Raw genomic sequence first — 22,139 nt, forward strand, 5'->3', positions numbered from 1 at the left:
AATTTTTGAGAAATAGTTTTAATTACCTGAAAAGAAAAATTTGGACAAAAATTATGATAAAAATAAAATAAAATTGTGTCTCAAGTATAATTTTGTAGAAAAAAATATTTTCCTATGAAGTATGAGCCAAAATACATCTTCTTCTTTAAGTTGATTTTCTCAGGGATTTTGCCACAATAATTAACTTCTGACTATCACAAATCTTTTCCTAGGCTAGCAATATGCAGTAAGAAAGGTACTTTTTCATGATGCTCATCAATGAATTGAGCCAATTTTGCCAATTCATTTTTTTCTTACATTGAATTTAAAAATTCATTCATATCATGATTATAGAACCAGTGTGACTCAGCACCATGTACAGCCAGAAGAATGAGAAGTTGTGGTCTATGTGTCAAGATGCATTCTACTGTCATGTATAACTAATTAGAACAAATTTAAAAAAATAAAAATTAAGAAGAACCTAGAATTCTGTGCTAGTGAAAGTAACCTCTTTATAAAAGTAAAATTAACACAAACCAAAAAAATTCATCCATATCTTGTTAATGAGACATTTTTAAAATGGAAAGATCCAATGTTAGTGAATGTTCAGTTACTATAACAATTACCTGAGATAATCAACTTATAAAGAGAAAAGGTGGGCTGGGGATATGGCTCAAGTGGTACTGCGCTCGAATAGCATGCGTGAGGCACTGGGTTTGATTCTCAGCACTACGTAAAAATTAAAAAAAATAAAGATATTGTGTCCATCTAAAACTAAAAATGAATATTTAAAAAGAGAGAGAGAGAGAGAGAGAGAGAGAGAGAGAGAGAGAGAGAGAGAGAGAGAGAGAGAGAGAAAAGGTTTGTTTTGGCTCAGAGTTTTAGAAATTTCAGTCCATGATAGTTGGCCCTGTCACTTTGGACCTGTAGTATCATGTCATACAAGGAGTGCATGGCAGAGCAAAAACATTCACTTCATGGAGAGACAGGAAACAAAAGGAAGGAGTGAGAAGAGGCAGGGGTCTCACTAGCCCCTTTGAAGGGATAACTCCAATGACCTAAAGGCCTCCCACTAGGCTCCACCTCTAAAGTTTCTACCACCTCCCCAAAGCACAATCTGGGGACCCAGCCTTTAACATGTGGGCCTTTGAAGAATGTCTTAGATATTCTTCACCAAGCAAAATCGGTTATATTAGTATCTGATAAATTCGTATTAACAGTCAAAGGACGGAAGAAGATGCTCTTAACCAAATGAAAATTGGTAAACTTACATTAGAAACATACAAGGAAAACTTTGAGCTAAAAAAATATTCTTAAAGACAAGCAAATATATTATTTTTAGAAGTATTAGTTTATCATATTTTAAATTTAGATGCATCAAGTGAGAACACTTCAAAATATATCAAGCAATAATTAATAGATCTGCAAAAGAAAGAGAAATTCACACATAATGGGACATAATTATACTTTGCAGCAATTGATGAATCAGTCATGCAAAAATCACTGCTGATCACACAATCAAAATATTTAGTTTCTTTCTGTTTTCATTATTTTTTACATTTATTAAAAATGTGGATCAATGCTCCTGTGCTGACGTGTCATTGTGACTGTGTGCTTTCCCCAAACATACCTCATTGTAAGGGACTCCATGAACACCTGCTGGATAGAAGCACAAAGGTAAAATGAGAACACAGGAGCATTTCAGACACAATTCCCTATTAATTATGTGGAGTTTGGTGCCATTTACAATTCGATTAACATTAAAGAGGCTAAATATCATAGGCATAAGAGTGCACTATGAGCACAATGCTTTTTTTTTTCATACTTCCTAAATCGTTTTTGTATTTGCGCTATGAAGGTCAGTTACTAGAGCCAAATTTGCTCTTAACAAGTCAAATTTTTTATGTTTGTTCAGTCAATAAATCTCTCACATCTTTCTGGGCACATGGGAGTAGACCTTGTAACCAGGCTCTTTATATTATGTGTTCACGTGTGATTCCTAATCCTCCTGCACCACACAGGGTCCTTAAAATAAAAGCAGGGATGCTATGGGGGCATGTACATGAGGGGTCTGTAAAGAGGAAATCACATCTTGCACATCTTCATTTCATCTCCTTAGCTGGCTTTGGTGCAAGGCTGAAACCTTGTGGCCCTGCCTCAGTGGGCCTCTGCCTATCTCCTCTTCTGACTGGTCCCTGGCATTTGGACCATCTCCTTTACTTCTCAGACCTCAATTACTTCACAATAGAATAAAAATCATAGTATCTCACTGGTTGCCTGGAGAATCTTATCCAGAATGCTTTACACACAGTTATCAATACTCTCTGTACCTTAATTCCTTTATCCCTAATACCCCTAGGGCTAATGTCCTCATTATCCCTCTAAGCAAGAGATTAGATAAGAGGGCTGAGAATCACAGTCTGCATGTGAAGGTGCGTCCTCTATCTAGGGCACCAACTCTTACTGCCTTCAGTGTCCTTGCCCTGGCCACAAGCTGGGTTATCCTAGATGACAAGCTCACCAGCCAGGGAATCTGTGTGGCTCTTTTCTCTCCATGCCTGCTGCCCTTGCTGGTGCATGGTCTGTTGACTGGTCTCTGGCTAACTGCTATTATCGTGACTGATGATGATAATGAAACAATCTCAGGTGTTCACAGATGACGTCGCCTCTCCTCCAGCCGTCTGGCTGTGGCTGCCCTGTTTTCTCAGTCTGATCTAAAACGGATCCCTGAGCTGTCTCTTCGTTGATAATGTCTTTCCTAACTCATTTGATTTCACTCATTTTCCCCCTCCAGATTTTAAATGATGAACAAGTTCTACACAGACTCCTCTCAGAACTGATTTAGTTTAGATTCAGTAGCTGTCTTGCAGGATCATGGAGAGACTGCTAAGTTTAATGCCACAATCATCTCAGCTCCCACAGAGTATTCATTTCATTGTCAGCTGGTGGGAACAAGCAATTGCTGCAAGTGGAAGGCTGATTCCCTTCAGTAATGAAGCAAGGCACTGGGACATTTTCATTTCTGAATTCCAAGTGAGTACACATTGTCATTTCAGATGCTATTCCAAGAGCTATCATTTGCAGGAGTACATCTGGTACCACATTTATTTACAGCATTCTAATTTTTCTTTAAATCTTAGGGAGTGTGGGAAGAAACTGAGGTTATTGATTTTGGATATGTAGGGCTCAGTTAGCAAGACGGGACAAACTTATGTTCTCCAAGGGAAAATGCTCGATTTCTCATCATTTCTGATACTGAAGACAGCATTAGAAAGAATAATTGAAAATAAGTAATGGACAATCAGCCAGAGGGTTTATTTGATAGCAAAGAGACATCTGAGTCCCAGGGAGAGAAAATCAAGTTTTAAGGGAGGCAAAGTGCTTCCAGGCGGTAGTGATGGGAAACCGCCACTTTTTACTTTGATATTGAAGCATCTCTTGTCCTGCACTAGATGAGATTGTGAGCACTATTTTCTTGTTCAGTTGTTAATGAAAGGAAAAGAAAATGAAAGAGTTCTGTAGGATAATGATAATTGGTTTACTCTGAGAAAAAGACATAAAGCAAAGGAAAACTGTAACATTATATTGAAGCATGGATTGAATATAATTAAACAAGTTATTGCAGATATAAAAGACAACCACGAGTCAGAAATTGAAAAATTCAGACCAGATATTGTCACCACCAGCAGACAGGGATAGATAAAAGTAGGGTAACATTTCTGAGAAATTCAAGAAAGATCATGTTTTATATGTTGTCTCTCAATTTCTGCAATTATAGAAAACCTACTTTAGCTATTTAAGGCCTCAGGGAACATTGCACTCACAAATGATTCTCAAAGAGTTTGCTAGAGGACAGTCTTGGTCTAATCAAGAGGTGGTTTCAATAAAAGTACTGTTTGCTATTAAGTATTGTTGCACATATTTATATGTTTTATGTATATCATCTTATCTAAGATATGTTTTATATATATTTAATTGCACATCTAAATTGACAGACTAAAAACAAAGGTGAGCATAAAGATGGAAGATTAGAACAACACAAATGTTAAACAATGAATAAATAGAAATAACACAAAAATGAGAGAGGAAAACATAAAGTTAATGAATGTGCAAAAGATAAAGGAAAACTACAACACTAGTGAAATATAACATGTATTTGAACAAACGAAAAGTATATTTTTACAAAGGCTCAATAAACATCATAAAGACATTAATTATACACAAATTAATGTAAGACTCCAGTAAATACAAGTATAATTTCTAAGTTCAAACAATGTGGATTGGCACACAAATAGACTGATGGACCAAGAAAGCACAATAGAAAGTCCAAAAATGAAGCTAAGTATATGAAATAATTTATGCATCTTAAATCACTGGGGAAAAGATGAACTTTTAAATGAATTAACTGGATGTATGTTGAAAAATTTACACCTGGATACTTCAAATTATACACAAGAATAACTCCTCACATTGATCAGAAATCTGAATGTTTTTAAAAAATGAAAACAAAGAAGAAATTATACATATACATGAACAACTCTATAAACTGGGAACCCAAAACAACTTTCCCAGTTACAACTAAAACTCAAAAGATTTTAAAGAAAAACCCTGATAAATTTGACTCCCAAAGATTTAGAAGGAAAAGAAACAAACATAACTAAATTTAAAAGAAAAATAAAATTAGGAAAGGAAAATATTTGCTTTGCCACTATTCTTTCTCTTCCTAATTTGAGTTTAAGTGGTTTTTAATTAAGATTTTGAATAATATTATTTATAAAGTTCTTGAATATCAATATTTAAAAATTCTAGCATATTTGGGTAAGTAAAAGTATGTTTTGCCCTATAATTTGTATCTTGAATGTCCATCAAAGGCCCTTGTCTTAAAGGTTTGGTCCTTGGAAGGTGGTGGAAAGTTTTAAGAGGTGGGACACTATAGGAGTTTAGGTCATTGGTGGTTATGCCCTCAGAAGGGATTAACATAGCTCTCCTGAGACTTTTTGGTCTCCAGTTGCTCTTTGGCTTCCTGGGTTTCAGTGCAATTTCTCCTGTACCTATTCCCACCTTTGTGATGTCGTCTACCATGAGGTCCTGATGAAAACTAAGCTGGGAGTGAAATAAACTTCTTTATAAAGTTACCCAGCCTCGGGTATTTCACTATTGTATTGGAAAACTGACTAATGCAGACATATATCATTTAAAAATTATGTTCTCATAATAGGCATGATTTTATAGAGGCTCACACACACAAAAAAGAGAGAAACACATTGCCTCACATAATTCTCATTGTCATTTGAAAGTAAAAACATTGGCTTTTACAGGAGATTTTTCCTTATTAAATTTTTTTTGTCATTTATTTACTTCAAGGATACTTACATAGAAAATGGGAAGGGAACATTTAGCAGTATGTTACTAGTTTCCTCCCTTCTCAGGGATACCTTAGATTGACCCAAACACTTGCAAACACTGACTAACAGAGTATGCAAGCAAAGAAGATAAATGAGGGCCTTACAATAATTCTTACAGAAAGTTTTATATGGTTTATATAGTTTGACTAATATAAGAATATGAAATTTATGGATTTTTATGCTGCCACTATGATAAAGAGTGGGACTTAGAAATATGGCCAGAATAAAACTGTGATTAATGAGGTATGTAATTTTAAGAGACTCCAAACTCAGTGATTTCTCTGTGCTAACTTGATTGGCAACTGATTACATGATGTAACTCTGAATCCAAATAAACTCAGGTACAGAACAAAGTATTTTGAAAGAATAGATACAGAACAAAATATCTGATGTTTGGAGACTTCTTAAAATTGATGCTGCTAGCATTATTGCTTTGAATTCTTTGATAATTATTAATAAAGCTTGGGGCTGAGAAAAAGTCTTATTTCACATAAATCAGATTAATAATCCAGGCCTATGAGTTTGTGCAGAAATAATGGCTACTACAAGCAACAGGACCTCCCATTTTCTTTTAAAGAGTATATAAACACTCCTCTCTTCACACAGCTATTCCTTATAGACAACCTATAGCAGCTGAGGGCTCAAAGTTGTGAAAGGAAAATGTTTCTATGGGATTTAGAGTTCTCTGGGACAAATATATGGCTTCTTGGAGGATGGGCTCAGTTTAAAGCTAAAATTTAAAAAACTTAAAGCAGGGCTGGGGTTGTGGCTCAGTAGTATAGTACTTGCCTAGCATGTGTGAGGCACTGGGTTCGATCCTCAGCACCACATTAAAAAAATAAAATAAACAAAATAAAGGTATTGTGTCCATCTACAACTAAAATATTTAAAAAACCCTAAAGCAACCAACAAACCTGGAATGTCCTATATCAACTCCCTTTTAAGTATTCCTGATCTTAGGACTTATATCAAGAGCTCTGAAGGCATCCATTTATTGATTAAAAATAAAAAGGTCTTTGAGATTTAGAAACACGGTGTGGAATTGAAATTGACATTGTTACAGTATTTTAAAAACTGCTGGTATTTGGGGGAATTGGGTCTTGATACAAGATATTTCTTTCTAAAATCTACCAATCATGTTTCCCTCATTATTCTAGGGCAAATACCAATTCTAGAGGTATCCAAATAAAAGTCATTCTTTTATGACTATTACTTGCTTATAAAGGAACCCTCTTTATATATGCATTCTACATATAAATTATGTACATAATGCTTATCTGTTCTCCATTTAAGAAAATTTAAAACACTTTTTTCTGATCATATAGAATGTATGAATTACTGTGAAAAAAACAACCACCCTCTTCCTGACATAGTTGTTGATATAAATTAATGAGTGGTATTTTGGTTCACTAGCTCACATCAGTTCCCTAGAGCTTATCATGTTAAATTTATGTTTTTTACCTGTTACCATGATTAAGAGACTCTGGAGCCTACCTAGGCAGAGGTACTCTGGGATCCACACATGCAGATCTCAATATGCCGATAGGAAAATGCCTACTCGTCAAGAAAGCAAAAGGGAAAGTACCACAAAGCAAAGTAACAAAGAGACGAGAGTTTGGTTATAAAGTGTCTTGAGTGATGATTCTCTTAAGTCCCCATATTACATTGGTTAAGTAAATGCTTTTTTTTATATTCTGAATATTTTAATATTTTACTGTCTATATCACACTGAAGAGGTAAATTTACTCAAATCCATTCTACCAGCAAATGTTTTTAAGTATTTTTGACCTAGGGATACAAATAGTTGACAAGACAAATATGGCTCCTTCCCTCAGGGAGACCATTATCTCAAACGAAAGACAGACATTTAATTAAGCACTCAGTTGGTTATGTAGTTATAATTGTGATAAATACCCCGAAGGAGAGGAGCTCTGTGCAATGGAAGGTTGCAGACAGATGACCGGCCCAGACGTAAGGTTCTGAGAAATTCCTTTATCTGCCTAAGGTCAAGAAACTTGAAAGCAACAAAGCAGAAATTTGAATCCAGGTGTAGACTTACTCTGATGCACCTCATTTACTGCCTTCAAATACACAAACACAATAGTGGCACAAGTGTTTTCTATGGCTCCTGTAACAAATTACTGTAATCTCAGTGGCTTAAACCAGCACGAATGCATTTTCCTAGGGTTATACAGAAGCCCAATACAGATTCACTGGGTTAAAACCAAGCAGTAAGCACGTTTGTGTTTCTTCTGGAATCTGTAGGACAGAATCTGCTTTCCTTTTCCATCTACTACAGACTCTCTGCATTCCTTAACTCTTTGCTTTCCTCCTTCCTCTTCAAATCCAGCTCTGGTGGTTCAGTCTTTTTTACATGCCATCAATCCTACTCTTCTGCTTCCCTCTTCCATTTTAAAGAACTCATGGGCTTGTATCAACCCCACCTTAATAATCCAAAATCATCTTTCCATTTTAAGGTCCGTGGGCTGGCAATGTTAATTTCATCTGCCATCTGAACTCCCCTTTGCCATGTGTGGTAACAGTGTCACTGGTTGCAGGGATTAGGACATGGACAGCTTTGAGGACCATCATTCTTCTTACCAGATGAGAGGTTACTAATTGTGGCACAAAGGTGAAGGAATCAGGGGCAGCATTTGTTGAGAAGGAGTTTGAGAACTTAGTGAAACAGCATAAGATCTGGAAAGAGGAGCTCAAATTTGATCAGAAAGAACTAAGGAGATGGGTTATTTTTCTTCCAGACTGTTGTCACCCTAGAGAGGAGGTGATAAAAGATATAGAGTGGCTGCTAATTATGATAGAGCAGCTAGCTTCAAGTAGCCTGGAAGGAAAGGTACAGATTGGGATTTATTTCATTAGCAACAGCATGAATAAGTCAGTAAGCAGCAGCAAGATCAGGTTCGACCTCAGTCTTGTCTCCTGTCAATCATAGGAGGGGAAATGGTCTCCTCTGTGCCCCACTAGAACCACGTTCAATCACAATCCTGACTGAATGCCAACCAGGGGTGGACTGAGCAGCATGCTCTTCTGGGAAAACCATGGGCACATTCAGAATCTTAGCAGGAAGGTTCCCCATGGAATCAGCTATGGACACTCCTTATTTTCGTCATGGCCTCTCTTCAATTTCATCTTCAAGATGAATTTTTTTTTAAATTGCTACACATTATGTTTTAGGTAAAAATGCAGTTCCCTGCTTTTTTTTAAACCCCCAGAAGTATGCCTTTAATTTTATTACAGGTTCAGCCCTTCATATCTAATCAAACCTTTATTGTGAATAACACTATCTGTACCATCTGGCCCATGTCAATATTTTCTCTTTGCTTATTTCTTATTAATTTGGAGCAAACTGGCAACATACAACATAACAGCTTCATACAATACATAGGCTTTTAAAACATTCTGACTTTTAATACAAATATTCCCCAGCATAAATTAGTTTTAAAACTCCTAATTTGTCACTTGTAAATAAAGGAATGAATCATTTATCTTCCCTTTCCTATTAGATTTGTACCACTGAATAACCAAGAATTAGTAGAGCAGTTGTTTCTTTTTATACAAGAATTCCAGCTAATAATAAAAAAAGAAATGGCGAAAGAATTATCATTCTGCAACTCTTAATGAATTCTTGGAGCTAGGCAATAATCACTTGATACTATAACAACACAAAAAGATGTAATATTAGACAGTATGAGCTCTTTGATAACAGCAAAACCTATCAGATGCTCTGGGGAGAAAGAAAATTCTGATTTGGCTGAAGTTTTCAGATCAACTACCAATTTAATAAGTATGGATTATTTTAAATCCACAATTGGGACATGTTAAATGATAATAGTGGATACAATGACAAAGTCCAGACTACAATACAAACAAATCCATTTCTTTGGCAACTAAGTTAAAAAGGGAAAAAAGAGGTGGAGAGGAGACTGATAAATTAAAGAATATTTACAAATAAAGCAATGAATTTCAAGGTGTATCCTATTAAAATTTTAGTCAAAGAAATCATATTCAAAGAAATATGGGAAAATACATATTTCATCTGTATTAGCAGTTGACAATGTGAAAACTGCCAAGTATTTGATATTTAATATTAAATGATTGTTTCTTCATTCTTTCAGTGCTATTTTAACACCAACATGTTATAATCTAAACATTTTAATGTAACACTGTTGCATTTATTTGACTAAAAACTTTTAGGCAAACATATGAAATATTACAGATGAAATTACATGATGCCTGAGATTTTCTTTCAGTGCAAAAGGAGAGATATGAAATAGAATTGGTTATTAAATCAAATGGAGAGATATGAAATAAAACTGGTTATTAAATCTAAGTATGGGAATCATCCTGTTCTTTTACCTCAAATTTTCCATAGTAAACAGTTAAAATTTGATTTGTATTTATTTATTATTATTGATTGACTGCAATGCTGAGAATCAAACAAAAAAGTTGTTAAAGATAACATGTCACCATTTTGCCTGTTTAATAATTAATGGAATTCCTATTCTTGTGATTTTGTTTTTACATTTAGTGTAACTTTTTGAGGTATCTTATTTAATCTAGAAAGTCAGTTTATCATCAAAGAAATCATCATTAAACATTTACCTTTTTACTTTTAAAATAGTTATCATTTTTGAGGATGTCAGCAGAAAGTTCACTGATGAGCTTTTGAGTTTAATTATAAACATACTGTGTCAATTGCCTCTCATTCTATCTGGTAAAATTATGCTATAGTTGGCATATCTAAGGGAAAATTGGTGCCTTTTAACCTTAGAACTCATAAAAATCCTGGCTGGGTAAGTACACAGGCAATGATTCATTATTCTTGCACTGTGGGCTTGGCTTCACTTATCAAACCCCATTCTTTCATGACCATGCAGATGATTTATTTTTGGAACAGGGCTAATGATACTCATTTAAAGGAAAATATGAGAAATGATAAGAGTTTGAGAATTTTCTATGTTGTAAGCAACAAAAGATTAATTTTATAAGTACTTTTATTAAAAACAATACCAGTCCTTTGATTCAGCTTCTTGCAAATGTTTACAATTTAAATTTGTTTTCCCATCTTTAAAAAAAATTATTTATTTTTTGCAACACCAAGGATTGAACCCAGGGCCTCATGCATACTAGGCAAGTGCTAGGCTACTGGGTTCCATCTCCAGTCCTCGTCCATCTTTTCTCTTCTAACAACTTGTGGACGTAAGTGAGAACATTGACATTAGGCTTATGCATGTCTTCTATAAATAACAAAGAGGAATGCACACAAAAACATGAGAATGACGGGCTGCTACTTCAATTCCTTACACCGTACCTCATTCTGAGCTTTTGTTCTCTTTTTCAAATTTTACATACCACTTCAAAAAATCACTTAACTTTGAAGTGGGGATAGATATTTAAAGCTGCAAATTCACAGTTATTTTGCTTTTCCTTTTTGATACAGATTATATAAGCTACTAAGCCACATGAGCTTCCTCATTGCTTTGGGCAGAGAGTTTTAGAGGGTCCATGTAAGAGAGAAATTTTTTAGAAGGACTTGTCTATACTCAGGTCCCATCTTACAAATCCTATTATTTGAATTTGAAGCTATTATTGACCTGCTAGCACAGGAGTAAATTTTAAGGCACTTTGGAAGCAGTGTTTACAGATTCATGCTACGCTAGTCACATGCTTGTTTCCAGGCTCCTTTCTTGGAGAATTTCAGGTTTGCAGAAAGCTTGGTTGGAGATACTGGATTAGTCCAGGTCTGCAAAGCATTTGTTCTGTGTGCACTATCTGAGTGGGGGAGCGCTGGGCATCATGACCCCATCATCAAGGTACTCAATCAAACAAAGGAATCTTTTAACTGCAACTATCAAACTCATTTGGAATGGATCCTGAGGAGCTGAGGCTCATGAAATTGTTTGAACTAGACCTTCAGAATAGCTAATAAGCTTTATAATTCTTATTAATATTAAAAAATTCTCCTTTCAGTAAGATTTCTTATAACCTTAGAATTAAGGGCTGGTTGACTGAACTATGACCAAGAGCAATGTTTTCTTATGGTCTTCATCAGAGTAGCTGGTTTCATTGCCCTAAACATTACCCACACATGCCAGAGATTTTAATAATCAGTAGTCACTGAAGGTCCTAAGCAAAGGGAAGAAAACAACCTGTCTGGTGATTGAGATATATACAAGAAATTGACCATTTTTATACTTATATGTATTATAATGACCAATAGTATCTTCACGAATCAATTTTCTAAAGATGTGGGAATATTTGTTTTGCAAAATATAAAATATTTGATTTTTCTCCATTACAAAATAAAGGTGCACTCATTGTAAACAACTTAAAAGATACAAATATATATAAAGAAGAAAATTAAAATCACTATGATCTCATCACAGAAAGATAATTTCTGGTCACAGTTGTTACGTAACATGTCTTTCCAGAATTTTAAATATATGTATTTATTTTTACAGAAATATGATCATATTATATACATACTGTTTTGTGACTTGATTTCTCCCCACAACGACCGACACACACACACACACACACACACAAATAAAACTTTCCAGTTTAAAAAAAAATACACAAAGCAAATGCCAAGATGTTGAATAATGTCTAGTAAGAAGCTTTTCTGTTTAGAAACAAATATGATACTGAAGGATTATTACAAAAGTATTAGAGCCAGGCATGGTAGTGCACACCTGTAATCCCAACAGCTTGGGAGGCTGAGGCAGTAAGATCCCAAGTTCAAAGCCAGGCTCACCTACTTAGGGAGACCATAAGCAACTTAGACCCTGTCTCAAAATAAAATATAAAAATAAAAGTTCCAGGGAAGTGGCTTGGAGTTAAGTGCCCCTAGGTATAATTCCTGTTAAGTGCCCCTAGATATAATTCCTGATACAAAAAAAAAAAAAAGGTAAGATTAGAAGTATTTTTCATAAATGGTTAGAAACAACATTCCCGAATTTGTCTTATAATTTCCAATCCACGTTCATATTTTGCATAAAAATACTTTATTGCCTGCTTGGCTACTGTTAGTTATGCATGAATTTTTTGGTTGTCAATTTTATGCTGAATTTTCCTTGTCCTCATGACTATATAAAAGCTGAATGAGAAGATGAGTGAAGATGCTTTTTGTTGTTGTTGTTAATGTTGGGCATCAGTAAAAATGAGATAGTACTGCTCAAGGAGGTTTGGCCTTGGCGATGTGTACAAGTTCCATGTGGCTGGAGGAAACTACAGGCATTAGCAGCTCAAAGTTTTAAATTTGTTAGACTGCATGTCACAGCAGCAGCTCGGCTGTTTTGGAGATTGGCTAAAAGACTGGTGTACTCCAACCTAATTGTCTTATCTTACACTACATTTGCTAGAGATTTATGACCCAAATCTTGTTCGGTTATCTTGTCACATATAATAAGGCATCTCCTTTTGTCATGTGACTCTAACACAAAGGATAGTAACTATGTGCCTAAAATATACTGAAGATTTACCAACTCAAAGTGTTTATTTTGCCAGTGGATGAATTAAAAGCGGGAGAAGTGACCTTCTAAAATTCTGTAGATAGTTAAGGCAGCTGTGATGGATACCCATAGCTCTCTATACCAGTCCACCAGACAACAGAGTATTAGGTATGCCTTTTATTTTTTGTATTCTTAGGTTTTGACTTTAGAGTCCATGCTGACCTCAGAGGGAGACATTGTCCAGTTCTTAGAGAAGGCAAATGACTTGCCCATTAGCAAGCTTTTCAAATGCAAATCAAGCAATGCAGAGCTGTTGACTAATAACCTCCTTTATCAGTCTATCACACTCCTGGGCCACAGCTTCCTGCACTAATTGTGGCTACTACAGATAACTAGGGACAGCCTCTGTGTTTACTGAAATTGTTCAAACTGGCCCTTCCGCACATGCTGATGCTGTCTTGCCCATTCCTTCCTGTGAAAACCAAAATAAAGGCTGTTCCCCAAATTTCCCCATCTCCTCTGCCTCCTGACTGCTACTGGTAAAGTCCAAGTGTGACATCCCAGCTCCTCATCCCCCTGCCCTCACCACCCCCTGCCTGTGGCATGGAGTGTCCCCTTATTTTGGCATTTATGAGCATAACAAACTATTTTTTCAATGGCAGTCTTCTGTTGGTATATTGGTCTTGCAATTCTTGAATAATAATTAAAGACCTATATATTAAAACACATACACCTTTCTTAGCCATGATGGACCTTGTTTATGCTGCTACCATTAAACACATATTATGAATTCAGAGTTTGGGCTCACTGCCTCTGATTCTGCTTCATAAGAGTACTGTGTCATCCACAATCATTCAACAAGACCTCAGAGAGTTCAGGACTACTCCTTGGTTACAAATTTATGTACATATTCAATATATAAAAATTATGATATGAAATATATATGAATTATGCACATATTTCACTCTTTTTTCCTTTAATCATTCCTTCTTTCCTCTGTATTCATATAGAGTTGGCAAATCAGATTTGACATGGGAGTCTCTGGTTATTGTTACACTAAGTTCAATGCACACCTGACATAAGTCATTTAGGCTTTGTTTGGGGAGTTGTGGGCTACTTATACCAAGGGATCTCATAACATATCAGGAAAGAAAGATGTGCCTTCACAAACTGTACTCCCATGGATGTTTCCACCAACAGATAGGAAAATAGTAAGAAGATTTGGGGAAAGAGAAAGATTTGGAAAACCATTCGGGGATTCCCAGAGTGAGAAAATTTTTCATATCAGAATCCAAACAGCATCCTTTCAAACCAGAGGTTTTTTGTTTGTTTGTTTGTTTTGGAAAGCTTTCCTTAGATCTTATAGGAACTTACTACAGGAAGTTTTCTTTCTTTTTTTTTTTTTTTGGTATCAGGGATTGAACTCAGGGCAGCTAAACCACTGAGCCACATCCCCAGCCCTTTTTTATATTTTATTAGAGACAGGGTCTCGCTGAGTTGCTTAGGGCTTTGCCATTGCTGAGGCTGGTTTTGAACTCCCGATTCTTCTGCCTCAGCCTCACGTGTCTCTAGGATCACAGGTGTGGGCCACTGCGCCTGGTAAGTTTTCATTTTTATACTTGAAAAATGATTGAATGTTGACAATTCCCTAGTTCAACCTAGTAGTGGAGTACATAGGGTTCTTCCTTTATTATCTAAGTAGGAACTAAAAAAGTAGGATCTCAACAATAAAAGGTGAACTCTTCTCTCATATTTAAATTTTCCCCTTAAATTATAGTTGGGAGATTACATACACTAAAAATCTCACTGGCAAGTTGTTATAGGCACCGTACCGCTTGCTTCTATAAATAGAAAAGAAGGCAAAACTGGCAAACACTTAGTGATAAAAAACCTTAGAGCCAAGAAGACAAACTCATACTCCTGTTTTTAGAGTAGCTTGCTATTCTGCTATTACTTAGTCTTGTCAGCTCTAATCTCACAATCACCAAGCTTTCAAGTAGTTTCTGTTGATGTACTGATAATATTATTTTTGCATCTTCCTCTAATGTTCTACAGATGGTAAATTTCATTTGGTTATAAGAAAACACTAACTATTAAATGATTGCAGAAGTTTTTTCCAATATTTTCTTCCTGCTGTTGTACTTAAACAGGATAGCTTTTGCAAAATGGATAGAGCAGCTGGTAAATAAAGATCATATTAGTAAAGATCTGTGACTCCTCAGAGGAAAAGGAATTGATTGAAGTGAAAAAGAATTTCTGTGGTGTTTATCTTAAAATGAACATTAGTAGAGCAAATCTCTCAGGAAATCTCATGTGCCTCCACAACCTCTTCTGTTTGTAGATTCTAGTCTTTGGTGTCAAAAAACACCTTGCATTCATATGCAATGACTCTTGTTCTTTTCTTTTTTTTTTTTCTTTTTTTTTTTTACATTTTTTTTATTGGTTGTTCACAACATTACAAAGCTCTTGACATATTATATTTCATACATTAGATTGACATGGGTTATGAACTCCCAATTTTACCCCAAATGCAGATTGCAGAATCACGTCAGTTACACATCCACAATTTTACATAATGCCATATTAGTGACTGTTGTATTCTGCTACCTTTCCTATCCCCTACTATCCCCCCTCCCCTCCCCTCCCATCTTCTCTCTCTACCCAATCTACTGTAATTCATTTCTCTCTTTGTTTATTTTCCCATTCCCCTCACAACCTCTTATATGTAATTTTGTTTAGCAATGAGTGTCTCCCTTCATTTCCATGCAATTTCCCTTTTCTCTCCCTTTCCCAACATCTTGTTCTTTTCTCTTGACATTTGGATAGCTGGAGAATCTTAATGTATTTGCTTTGGAGACCATTACATATAATCCATACAATCTTCCATCTATACTGAACAATATAATGGATGACCCAGGAGACCCACTTTGGTCAGCACTTCAAAGAATTGTCTCCTCCGACTAATCCTTGAGCAGTTTCTTAGTACTGTGTTTTAAGTGAAAGTTTACTGCTTTGGTTTGTTCCAAGAGCAAATGCATATTTTCTAATTGCCTATGAGCTTAAAATATCAAAAGTGAGATAGCAAGAAGATGGTCTTGGCCCTGATAGATCCTAAACAAAAACCTCATGGTCATAGCAATAACACTCTGGCCAGTTATAACCTAAGAGTTAATCACTTGCAATAAGAGATGAACCCTTCCAATGAAGTCAATGGCTTATTTTAATCTAGTCATTTGTTAAAATGACCAATGGAGTCATCCTGCAGGTGTATTTTTAGTAACAGAGGTAATATGCATTGAAGGCTCCCAATTCATAAAAATCAGTTATTTATTAATAAATGATATGCTGAAACATGTTTAAACTGACAAATCTAAGAAAAAGCCTCAAGGGGATAATTATGGATATATATAAAGATTTGTTAAGTTAAAAGCTGGAAGCATCAAAATTAATTCCAGTTGTATTTCTGCTTAAGAAACGTGACAGATCCTTATGTTGTTTTTTAAAAAATTAAATCATAAGATAAAAGGAAAGAAAAAGTTGGGAGAGATCTCATAATGACAGAAGAGAGGCCAATAGAAGAAGCTGGGGAGACAGGGAAGAATGAAGGGAGGGTAAGGGTAAGTACTGGGGAAAGAAATTGACCAAATTATATCATTATAATGTGTGCATGTAAAATATGTAACTACCAATTTCATTATTATGCATAATTATAATGCACTAATTTTAAAAAAAAAGAATAACAAAAAACTAAGCAGTACCTCTGACTTTTAGTAGAAATTAAATTGTTAGCAAGTTTTTAACCTTACATAAATTTGCTAAAATGGTAAGAGTGACCTTATTTTCATCTATGTTGACGGTTAGTCATCTGCTAAGTAGTTGAAACCTGTATTAAAGACTCTGCTATAAAATGACAGTGTTGCTAGTCTCAGTGGGCCATCTGGTGAATAGGGAAGACTCTCTTTGGAAGCCATAGTTGTAAGCTCTGATGCTCACGTGCCCCAGAGGAGAGGCCAAATGGTAGCTCCAGAGCTAAGCAAGTATACAGAAACAAGTATACAGTAGAAACCAACAAAGAACAAGGAACGATGGTGTTTCAGGACTCTTCTAACATGAAGCTTTAATATACCAGCTTGTGGTGACTTTGGATAATATTTGGGACCTCAGGCTTCAAACGGCTGCAAAATTCTGCTTTCATTATAAGAAATGCAATTTTTATTTGGGGGTTCCATCCCAGTCCTGTGCTCAGAGGGTCACTCTGACATGTGGAGGGATTTCAGGTGCATTTATCTCCTTCAGTCCTGGACACTATCTGTAGTTGGCTTTGTCAAATCTCCTTTGCAGATAGAGTGAGTGGAGTTTTCCGTGTAGAAAAAAAAAAAAAAAACTATTTTATTGAGCATTTTTGTAATTAACCTACCCATAGAAGTTGTAAAAGCTATGTTAACTGTTTAGGTTTAGAATATATTATTTGAGTGAGTAAAACAAAAATACTTTTGCGGAAGTTATGTGTGACTATAAAAATGTTTAAATTTCAAGTATCAGTTTAACTTCTTCCCCCTAAGTAAAAATTGAGCTAATATTAATTTGCAATAAAGAATTGTAGTATAGAGGAGTAGATGACAGGGGAAGGAAAGAAGAAAAGCATTGCTTCACATCTAGTCCTGACCTGTCATTATCAGAACAAGCATGTTATACTCCTTCTGCTCCACCCCTGAAAACAGGATGGATTGCTTGAGTCCTTCTCACTTACATGGCCAAGAAAATCAGGTCCCTCTCAACCAACATGCATGAGGGGTCACCAGGGTTTGAGGTCTGTGTTCAGGCAACAGTGACTTTACATGCCTCATAGATAAAATGCATGTTGAGATGCTTCCTAAATATAGTTGCAGTACTTATTGGGCAAGAATTTTTTCAGGTACTTTAGAATACCATGCTTTGTTTTATTTAGCTTCTTGATTTTGAATGAAAGTTTTCCTTAACTTGATTCCATTAAATGCATGTCTTTTTTAAAAAAGTTCAATCAGCCAGAGAAGAGTGGATTTGGTTTGTCCTGTCTGATTGACTGAAGAGCAATCCAATTTAGCAAATAATTATTTAAAACTAGTTTCTGAATCAACCCATTTCAGGGCACATTTTGCCGTTTTCTTAGCTGAAACGTGTAATGTCACTGATTAGTGGTGTGTTCTTCATGCCATTCTGGGTGTTTCAACTTTTCTTTTTTTAAGTTCACACTTTGTTTTTACTTAAGTGATATGTTTATCTAAATACGGTTTGGTTTTTTCTCCCTTTTCCTTGTTCTCAATTCTGTAGAGACCTACAATGCTTTTCTTATGTCTTCCAGGTGGTTGTTGTCTTTCCCGGAGTTCACAGAATGTTCTTTTCTATAGAGTTGAGCTTCACCAGAATAAATCTCACTTTCACCCCTTGTCCCTGGAGGCACTCATCTCCTTTACTGAACCTAGACCTTTGGGCTATCGTCATGAGGTTGAAAAGTGCTGCTTTCCAAGCTTTTGCCCCTGGTTACTTCTCCTTTTGAGTGATTGCTTTTCAGGTGACTACAGGCCTTCTCCCATTTTAGTTTTCTTACAAATTAAATATCATTTTGTTCATTTCTCTCACTATTACAAACAATTTGGGGAAATATATGTCATCTTTCTTTCCACACTAGGCCTAACAACACTCAATTTGAAATCATTAGCTGACAGCATCTGTGAAGTTCATTTCCTATTTCAGACTAGTGATACATTCACAGTCTTCTCCTCTTAACCCTGAGAAACAGTGTTTACACCTTGCTCTTACCTCCTCCCAGACAGCTTTGCACATGTGTTCACATTTGAAAGTGTCCTTAGGGCAGAGAATTTGGAGCTTTGCGTCCCCCACAGGTACTAGCAATGCCTTGCACACAGCATGGAGTTAGTAAACATGTGGAGTCATATTATTCTATGTATTTGTGGTAGACTGTGCAAAATGCCTCCTTAAAACTAGAAACGCTGCCATTCAACCTAACACATAGCCAGTGTGTTTTCTTCTCGAAGTCTCTTAGCCGAAGCTTACCCCATGTACTATGCAAATTAATTTGAATTAACATTGTTTTTAGGTTTGAGAGGCTGCATGATATCTTTTACAGTCCAGGCACACAATGAGTGTCACGTTTGTTCTAACCATAATATGAAATTCAACAGGGAAGCTTTTTTTTTTTTTTATTTTAAGCTAATTGGACATTTCTATCCCAATGTTTAAGATTCTGATTGCTTTTGTTTTTAGATATTTAAATGCTTTCCTTTGGCATTTTCCAATTATTATACAAAATAACACAAGCAGATGTACAGGAGCAATGCTTCAGCCTTCTATCTTATTTTGCCAGGGAGCCCAAAGCCTTGAGGTCTCTCTTCATAATTTTCTCCTTGTTTTCTTTGATAACACATTCTCCTAATTTCAAAAGTAAAACAATTTCACTCTAAAAATAAAAATAAAAACCAAAACAGCAACAACAACAACAACAAAAAAAAAAAACACCAAATGATGGAATAAAAATTAACTGTTATCTATAGTCCAGGGATTATAATCATTAATGTTTTAGGAATATATATTTGAATAAAATATTTTAATAAAAATTTTTAATAAAATAATCCCATTTTCATTTTTAATGAAATTCTGTTTCACAATTTTTACTTAAAAACATGGGAAATTTTTTCAAGTCATATATTTTTTTGAAATATATTTGTCAATGTTTACTATTATTCTGATATTTTGATTTATCATTGTTTAATTTAATATAAATCTTCTACTTATGGAGATAAAAGACTGTTTTTAAAATTAATATCTTTATAAATTCTTGGGAATTACCTTCAAACATACTTTATGATAAATTATCTTTCAATAAGTAAGCATATAAGTATACAAAGGAAAGTTGGTTGTTGCATGATCTTTCATGAAGTTTAAATTTTGGAAGTTCTATTGCTTGTTTGTTTTTGTTTTGTTTATATTTCCAAGATCACTCAGCCATTACCAGTGGTGAGTCTACAATCTGCCCCACGAATTTTAGGCACAGAAATTGTGATACTTTAACAGAACACCATAATTAGGGATGGTCAAACACAACTAGTTATAGAAGTATTAGTGTGGGCAGAAAGAAAGTGAGGCAACTCCCCAGTCATAGTGTGCTGTGGAGAAAGAAGTTTGTTCCCCCTCCCCCCAATATTTCTATAGTTCTGTATTGAGTTAATTTAAAAATTAGAGGTAATTAAATTGTGAGGAATGGGAAAGGAAAGTAGGAATTATGGTACAAGAAGACTATGTCAGTTTTATTTATTAAGATTGGGTTTGACTGTGTAGAAAATAAAAATAGAAAAGAAGAGGGGCTTAAATAAATTATAGGCTTATTCTTTTCAAGTGAATGAATTTTTGAAATTTTTGAAAAGTCCCAGAGACAATGTGGAGGTACCACTGAGTGGTCAGAGTCCCAGATACCTTCCAAATCATTGTTCTTTCATTCTAGAATGTTGCTTTCATCCTCAGGTACAAAGTGGTTGGTGAAGATCTATCTATGATATCTATATTCCCAGAAGCAGATGGGCAGAAGGAGAGAGAGACCACTTTTCCATTTGAATTTCATAAATGAATATAACACCGGTACTCAAAAGTGCCAAATCAGGAGTAATAGATCAAATAATTATCACAAAGGGAACTCACCTAAGTAGCCACTCTCAAAGTCAAGGAATAAGCTACACCAGAATAGCTTATTCTGGTAAGCATCATAGAAATGCTTCTTTTTCCTCCTACAACACCCAGACCTCTTCTTCCTTCACAGAGACAACCACTATTTCCACTTCTACCATTAGAGACCAACTTTTCCTATTTGTGAATTTTCTATAAATGAAAACATATAGTATGTGCTCTTTTGTGTTTGGGGTCTTTCATGCCATATTATTCTTTTTTTTTTAAATTTTTTTTAAAGAGAGAGTGAGAGAGGGAGAGAGAGAGGAGAGAGAGAGAATTTCAATATTTATTTTTCAGTTATCGGCGGACATAACATCTTTGTTTGTATGCGGTGCTGAGGATCGAACCCGGGCCGCACGCACACCAGGTGAGTGCGCTACCGCTTGAGCCACATCCCCAGCCCCCCATATTATTCTTACAGACTAATCCATGTTCATTTAAGTAATTACACCCCATTCAAGTTATGTTAGTCATTTCTTTGTTGCTGTCACCAAAATACCTAACAACAAAAACTTAGAGCAAGGATGTTTCATTGTGGCTTGTGGTTTTAGAAGTTTAGTCCATGGTAAGCTGACCCCAATGCAGAAACATCATGGTAGAAGGGCATGAGAAAGGGTTTCAGGAAGCAGAAAGAGTGAGAGAAGGTGGTGAGAAGATAGACCCTTCCAGAGCATGCCCCCATGATCTACTTCCTCCAACTAGGTCTCACCTCTCATTAGTCCATTCACCTATCAATGAACTGATTCATCAAATGTGTCCACTGATGAGTTACAGACCTCACAGTCCCATTGTTTCGTCTCTGAACATTGCTTCACTGCCTAGCACACGACCTTGGGACATTCTAGAGGCTAACTATAGCAGAATAACTCCCAAAAGGTCATCTTATATTCTTCTGGATTCCATTGTCCCTACTGAGAATTCACCGATAAGTTTATTGCTGCAATTATGAAGATTCTTTTGATACCATAAGCTAAGTCCTTGTCCCTAGTGCAGATCCTGTAAGGAGGTCAAGGTTTTGAGACACAGGAAAACAAAATTTTCATTGATGTGCTAGTAAATGAGAAGTCAGCAGATTCATGTCTCAGAGGCTGCAATTCTAACTGCTAAGGGGATTATTGGGCTTTTAAATAGGGAATACAAAGGCTAAGACCTCCTAGTATGCCTCCCAGAAGTCATAATTAATATCCAAGCAGTAACTTTGAGAGAGAGCTATTTCTTAAACCCACTGGTTCCAGCTCCCAAGTCTGGGTTTCTTCATTCCAGTGGTCAGTGAGCTGGAGGATGTATAATATGGCCTAATATGGGAAGAATATAATCTTGCTTCCCTCATGCTTATCGAGGAGGAGGAGAGAAGGAAGGTAAAAAATGCCAGTTGTAAAATAAGCCACAGTGGTTGAGCAGCAAGGTTTATCTTCAAAGCATGAAGTGGACACCTGTTACAATTTCTCTGATTTATCTTTGTCTTTTTTGTTGATGGCTTTTCTTGTGATCAGCATTGGTCTGCTCTTCTTTAAATTGATCTTGCTTGGGGACTTTAGTGATTCTTGAATATATGAACTACTTGATA

General features: G+C 35.6%; 1 long non-coding RNA gene across 1 annotated transcript in view; it reads right to left on the bottom strand.

Moving 5' to 3' along the window:
• The window catches only part of LOC308645155, a 321,762-nt gene that overhangs the window by 219,067 nt on the left and 80,556 nt on the right, over window positions 1-22,139 (bottom strand). The window lies entirely within an intron of this gene.

Source organism: Spermophilus citellus (assembly GCF_964194105.1).
Source record: "Spermophilus citellus genome assembly, chromosome: 3".
Lineage (NCBI taxonomy): Eukaryota > Metazoa > Chordata > Mammalia > Rodentia > Sciuridae > Spermophilus > Spermophilus citellus.